General features: G+C 30.5%; 1 long non-coding RNA gene across 1 annotated transcript; it reads right to left on the bottom strand.

The window, feature by feature from the left end:
* Positions 1-3,227: 3,227 nt before the first annotated feature.
* On the bottom strand, positions 3,228-4,220 carry LOC111199709. The gene is made up of 2 exons (XR_007317230.1): positions 3,699-4,220; positions 3,228-3,456 (listed from the first exon to the last, which is right to left on the bottom strand). It is a non-coding gene; the product is annotated as an uncharacterized LOC111199709 (long non-coding RNA).
* Between the last annotated feature and the right edge of the window lie 3,449 nt (positions 4,221-7,669).

A 7,669-nucleotide genomic window follows, 5' to 3' on the forward strand; every position in this document is an offset into this window, starting at 1 on the left:
CTTTACGACGATTTCTGCTTACGTGGAATTAACGAGTGCCACGTTCTTTATTTTTAAGAATCGTCGTAAGTTCCTCGTTAATTTACGAGGAAATAACTACGTTTATGTTTAAATCTCTAAAATCCGAAACCCCAAACCCCTTCTTCCTTATCTTCCTTATCTTCTACTTCATATATTCCAAACCCCAACCCCATCCTCCCTTTAACCTCAATCTCTTCTATCCATTCCAAACCCCAAATTCTGAAACCACAATTCCTTAACTAATAATCTCAATCTCTTCTTTCTAATTCAAACCCCATTACAAAAATTAAATTATATAAATAGATTTCCATGATTAAATCCATAAAAATCACATGCATTAAATCTGAAAATCAATCATATTAAAACACAAATACATCAATCAGATACATCGACATTCTCGTCATTACTAGAAACAACATCATTTTCATTAAACTCGTCTTCAACAGCTTCGTCCGTGGCATCGTCGGTAATATCTTCGTACTCATGATTATGCGGATCAATGAGAAGGATGTCATCAATTTGTTGTTCAGGTACCTCAACTTCATCTATCTGTTCTTCTTGCAATGGTGGTTCTTCTCCACTGATGATTTGTCCACGAGGTGTAACTTTGATCACGGCAAACCAATTTATTCCCGTTTCGTTTCCTCGTTACATCGTCGTTAATTTACGAGGAATTAGCGAGGCCCGCTTTTATTTTTACGAGGAATGAACGAGGCCAGCGTTTTTTTATTATGAGGTCTTTACGACGATTTCTGCTTACGTGGAATTAACGAGTGCCACGTTCTTTATTTTTAAGAATCGTCGTAAGTTCCTCGTTAATTTACGAGGAAATAACTATGTTTACGTTTAAATCCCTAAAATCCGAAACCCCAAACCCCAACCCCATCCTCCCTTTAACCTCAATCTCTTCTATCCATTCTAAACCCCAAATTCTAAAACCACAATTCCTTAACTAATAATCTCAATCTCTTCTTTCTAATTCAAACCCCATTACATAAAATTAAATTATATAAATAGATTTTCATGATTAAATCTATCAAATCACATGGATTAAGTCTGAAAATCAGTCATATTAAAACACAAATACATCAGTCAGATACATCGACATTTTCGTCATTACCAGAAACATCACCATTTTCATTACTCATGATTATGTGGAATTTAGTAAGGTAGCCGAAACAAAAAACGTGTTACAATTACAAAGTGGGTGGACTCGAAAATTCTTCGTTAAGTAAACGTAAACTATTTCTTCGTAAAGAAGATGCTACTTTTACGTCGAGCTTACGAGGAAACAGTTTTTCCTCGTAAAAACGAAGTTACCTTGCGTGGTTTTTACGAGGAAATCGTTTCCTCGTTATTTTACGACGAACTAACGTTGATTGTAAATTTCCTTGTAAGATTCTCGTAAAGTCAACGTAAATTTACGAGGACCAGTTTTCCTCGTTAATTTTCATCGTTAATCTTGTGTTTTCTTGTAGTGTTTGTTTTATAAGTTTTAGATCGTTTTGTACATATGGGACCACGTTGTATGCACATTTACATATTGCAGTGGTCACATATTTTATGGCTTGCATATAGATTCATATGGTAGAAAAGTTATCATACAAGCATTAACTCCACTTCTATTTGGATCGGTTAGGTTGGACAGGTTCGGTTCAGTTAAATCCATTTCTGTTTGCGGATTAAAGTATATAGGAAATTTGAAATGGAAACAGGTTTCAATGATTATCAAGTATCAACCAATTATTATCTAAGAAATAGGAATACTAGCATATATATATATAACTAGGTGTTTTGCCCGCGATGCGGGCTTAAACATTTTCATAAATTTTGAAAAGTTCTTTGTATACTATACTAGTTATATTGTGTTTTCCAAAAAGAATTCTTGCGATCAATTTAGTATCATCTATATATGCATTGTCTACTCTCGAATATATATATATATATATATTTCTGAACAATTAAATATTAAAATATTTTAGTGGTATAATTTAAACTTGGATCTCTAGTCAAAAAATAAAACTTGTTTCCAATTTATGTAAAGAATATTATTTTTTTGAATGAGCAAAGATTTAAAGATGGTTATTGTTTTAAGAACATTAACTTGTTATTTCTGAACAATTAAATATTAAAATATTTTAGTGGTATAATTTAAATTTGAGTCTCTAGTCAAAAAACAAAACTTGTTTCTAATTTATGTAAAGATTATTATTTTTTTGTGAATGAGAAAAGATTTAAGGATGGTTATTGGCAAATAAATGTTTGAGAACTTTAAATTTTTTTTTTGAGATTCTACTGCTATAATAGTTTAAGGGTTTTTGAAATATTACTAATTAATTGTTATTGATTTGAAGATTTTCAAATTTCATCAAAATTCTTTATTTATTTATGATAATAGTTTTTCATTCTATTTTAACAAAATTTAACGTTATTAAAATATAATTAACTTTTTTTATTCATAAGATACAACTTTCAAAATATTTTGGCAATTAAAATAAGAGAGAATTTGCTTAATACCCCTGACTGATGTCAAAATTGGGACTCTGTACTGGATTTAACACAAACGCAAAACAGTATAACATTTGTGTTTCAAATTACCGTAATTACCCTTATTTTCCTCTCCACCACTACTCCTCTCACATGACACTCTTTTTCCTCTGTATTTTTTCTCTCCTCTGTCATTTCTCTTTCCTCCCATTTCCATTCCTTTTACGTTTTCTTTTTTTTGCATTCTTTTTCCTCTTATAATTTTTATTTGTAAAACATTACAGTCTCTCTTCTTCTTTATAATACAATTTTATTTTGAGATAGAGATTTGGTCTCTCAAAAAACTTGCTGAATTCTTTAAATTATGTAGCATTCAATGAAAAGCGTAACTTATAGAAAATGAAAACCAGATAACTACTCTTTTCTGGGTTTATGATGAACCACACTAAAACTCAAGAATGAATTTGACCATCAAATATTTTAGAAAATTTATTAGTGAGTTAACAAATTCTTAGTGACTTAACCAAATTTGTTAGCGAGTTAACAAATATTTAGAATGTTACAAATTTTGTTATCGAGTTATATTTATTTATAACACGTTAACTAAGTCAGTAACTTAACAATACACTATATAATTCAGTGTTATTTTCAATTTAATATCTTATTTAACGGTTAAACATAAAGTTAACTAACTAATATTAAACTTAACGAGCAAAATCAAAAGAATTTAGCATGTTAACACTATTAGTATCATATAAATACATATGTTTACTTTTATATATGTGATTTAACGGGGTAACGTAAATCGCCGAAAAATCAGAAGAAGAAGTTGTTTTATCACCTCTAAAGATATACATGTAGAACCTTCTTTGCGGTTTAAGTCGGCTCCGCCGTTGGGTCAGACTCCGCCACCACATCTTTTATGTAGGCTCCGTCCAAGTTTTTTCTCTGGAAACAAAATAAGAACAAAAACCATTCTCAGCACCCGATAAAGACAATCAAAAGTGAGCACATATGAAGACAGTCCCTATGACGCAATCAAAAACACAAAATACAAACTTTATATAGTTTATGAAACAAAGAAACCATATGATATCGCAGTCAATTTCACATGCTGGTCTCATGAAACCTAACCAAAAGAAACCCAACAAATAATAGCAGAACAAGAGATGAAAAGGAAAGCAAGATACCAGTTTCTGAGGAGTGAAAACCCACTTGACCCGTTGAGTTGATTTCTGAAAATCCGCCATTACTGAAGAGGCATAACGGTTTCAAAGATTCGAAACTAAAAAATCTGACTTTCAAGTTAAAGGATGTATTTTTATGAAAATCAAACATATATAATATCTATCATTTTTCAAACAGTATATATGTTCTCGATCAGTTTTATCAATGGCTATTTTCTGTTCCAATTTAGTTTTTATTGCTTTAGTTATTTTTATAACTATTTTAAAATGATTTCTTAAAGGATTTCATGGGGAGAGGAAAGAGAAAACGGGAGAGATGGATCTGACACAGCATGTGACTGCATCTGACACAGGAAGGGAGGCTGAGGTGAGAGGATGTTGATCTGATGGTGATACAGGTGTAAAATAGGTATGAAAAAAATGATAATGGGATGAGGTTAGTTTTTAAAATATAATCACTTTTAGGTGCATAAACACCAATTACTCTTAAAATAATGGATATAAGATTTAAAATCTGCTATGTAATTTGTTATTTGAATATCACAAAACAAATTACGCAGCGGAGTTTATGTTTTTTTTTTAGTATTAAGTTTTGAGATTATTTTTTAGTGTTTAGGATTGGTAGAGTTTTAGCGTTAGATGGGATTTATGGTTAGGTTTAGGTAGGGTTTTAGGGTTAGGTTTAGGCAGGGTTTAGGGTTAGCAAGGTTTAGGGTTAGGTAGGGTTTAGGGTTAAAAAGGGTTTAGGGTTAGGTAAGGTTTTTAGGGTTAGGGAGGGGGTTAGGAAGGGTTTAGGGTTAGAAAGGGTTTAGGGTTAGTAGGGTTTAGGGTTAGGTAGGGTTTAGGGTTGGTAGGGTTTAGGGTTAGGTAGGGTTTAGGGTTAGGTAAGGTTTAGGGTTAGGTAGGGTTTAAGGTTAGTAGGGCTTAGGGTTAGTAGGGTTTAGGATAAGGTAGGGTTTAGGGTTAGTAGGGTGAAGGGTTAGATAGGGTTTAGGGCTAGAAAGGGTTTAGGGTTGGTAGGGTTTAGGTTTAGGCAGGGTTTAGGTTTAGGTAGGGTTTAGGGTTAAAAAGGGTTTAGGTAGGGTTTTTAGGGTTAGGAAAGGTTTAGGGTTAGGAAGGGTTTAGGGTTAGGAAGGGTTTAGGGCTTGTAGGTTTAGGGTAAGGTAGGGTTTAGGGTTAGGTAGGGTTTAGGGTTGGGTAGGGTTTAGGGTTGGTAGGGTTTAAAGTTAGGTAGGGTTTAGGGTTAGTAGGGTTTAGGGTTAGTAGGGTGTAGGGTTAGATAGGGTTTTGGGCTAGAAAGGGTTTAGGGTTAGAAAGGATTTAGGGTTAGAAAAGTTTTAGGGTTAAGTAGGGTTTAGGTTAGGTAGGTTTTAGGGTTAGTAGGGTTTAGGGTTATGTAGGGTTAGGTATGGTTTAGAATTAGGTAGGTTTAGAGTTAGCATGGTTTAGGTTTAGAAAGGGTTTACGGTTAGTAGGGTTTAGGGTTACTAGGATTTAGGGCTAGAAAGGGTTTAGAGTTAGGTAGGGTTTAGGGTTAGGCATGGTTTAGGGTTAGGTCAGGTTTAGGGTTAGAAGGGGTTTAGGGTTAGGTAGGGTTTAGGGTTATAAAGGGTTTAGGGTAGGTAGGGTTTAGGGTTTGGTAGGGTTTAGAATTAGGTAGGGTTTAGGGTTAGGTAGGGTTTAGGGTTAGGTAGGGTCTAGGGTTAGAAAGGGTTTAGGGTTAGTAGGGTTTAGGTTAGTAGGGTTTAAAGTTAGAAAGGGATTAGGGTTAGAAATGTTTTATGTTAGGTAGGGTTTAGGTTAGGTAGGATTAGTAGGGTTTAGGGTTATGTAGGGTTAAGGTTAGGTAGGGTTAGTATAGGGTTAGTTAGGGTTTAGGGTTAGGGTTAGGTAGGTTTTAAGGTTAGGTTTTAGGTAGGGTTTTAGGGTTAGGAAGGGTTTAGGGTTAGGTAGGGTTTAGGGTTAAATAGGGTTTAGGGTTAGGTGGGGTTTACGTTTAGGGTTAGGTAGGTTTACAGTTAGATAGGTTTAGGGTTTAGGGATTAGGGTTAGGTTTATGTAGGGTTTAGGGTTGGATAGGGTTAAGGTCTAGGTATAGGTAGGGTTTAGGGTTAGGTAGGATTTAGTATTTTGGTAGTAGAAAAGGTTTAGCGTTTGGTTTAGGTTGGGTTTAAGGTTTGGTTTAGAATAATGCTTAGGATTATAGGGTTTAGGGTTTGTTTATTTTTTGTTTATGCATTTAGTGCTGAGTTTTTCGAATAAAATTTTATATTAATATTATTGATTCATAATTTTTCTTAAAATTTTAACGTAATTTTTAATGTTCTTAAAACGAAGTATGTATTTTTTATTAAGTTTTTTTTGTGACAATAAATTGAGTATATCTTAGACCACAAATCATAAATATTCTGAATCTTATACATTTTGTTCTTCAAGTTATTGTTACTTTTATTTCTTTTTATTAGTTTCTCTTAATATTTATGTATGCATCCATAATATTTTTAAAAAAGATTTTTCATTAACTAATGTATTTATTGTAGTTTTAAATATATTATAGTGTATTTATTGTAGTTTTAAATATATTATAGATTTCGTGTACTTGATTGAATTTTTTCGGCGTTGGTGGTATTTGAAATGGTTGAGAACCTCAAAAGGGTATTTACTTTAATTAATTTTTTGTGTATGTTTAAAAATAAAAATTTGTAAAGGCTTTTAAATTATATGAATATAATATTCAACACACTACTGTTAACTATTTATATACTTAAAATTCTGAAGTAGGTAATTGCAAATTTGTTGAACTCATAGATTCGTTGCTACTTTATAAATTATCACAGGATGAGGTACATATGGTAAAGATTGCTTTGATGATAATATAACGTCCATATCATAATGAGTGTTTTTTTTATTTATCTACTATGTATTAAGAAATAATAAACCCATTCAATAATATCAAAGAGTAAAAAGCTGTGTCAATTGTTCATAGTATAAGCCCAAAGTTAAACTAAAGTCTAGCCAAAGAAATTAAACCCAGAGACACGTGTCGGTCTGTTAGAGAGTGACTTTCCATGGGGATAGCTTAGGATAGAGGCAAACATATTTATATTATATATAGATATTCATTACTAAAATAAATCTTAAATAACTCAATACTATATTTTTAATTATATAATTAAAAAATTATTTGATTAATATTTAATTATATAATTTATGTTTTTAACGTTTTACTAAAATACTTTTTCATATAACAATACAATATATATATATAAATTATCTTTTTTAATTATAATTTAGATTTTTAGATAATTAAATATTCTATTTTTGATTATATAATTAATAATTTTATTTAATTATATTATTTTATAGAATTTATGTTTTTAACTTTTTACTAAAAGACTTTTTCATAAATAATACAATAATATACAAAAGTTATCTTTTCTTAAATTTATTTTCCATTTTTGATAATTATACTATTCTTAATATTAATCATTATCTAATCAAAATTAATTAAATTTTTCGTTCTTATTTTTTAATTTATTTATACATATATTCTTAAAGGGTTAAAAGATAGTTAACCACACTCTAACTTTCAACGTGAACCTCTATGCGAAAATTGTACTTAGGCAAATAATAGTTTTAAATTATAATATTTAAAAAAATGTTGATTGATTTTAAGAAAATATGTAGTATTACAAATAGATTTTTTTTAAAACTTGTATACAAAAAGCCTTTTTCAAAGAAACAATACAAAATATATATATAGGTAATTTCATTTTGATAATTATATTTTTATTGATTTTGTGAGATAATTCAAATATTCTAATTTTCATAAGGGATTAATTGGATTACGCAAATATAATATACACATTTTCATTTAATTAATTATTATCATAAATTTATAGAAGTTATTTTTTAACTTTTTAACTAAAAGATTTTTGCAAAATAATAAGATACAATATATACAAAAGATTAAA

The sequence above is a fragment of the Brassica napus genome, chromosome A10, assembly GCF_020379485.1.
Source record: "Brassica napus cultivar Da-Ae chromosome A10, Da-Ae, whole genome shotgun sequence".
Lineage (NCBI taxonomy): Eukaryota > Viridiplantae > Streptophyta > Magnoliopsida > Brassicales > Brassicaceae > Brassica > Brassica napus.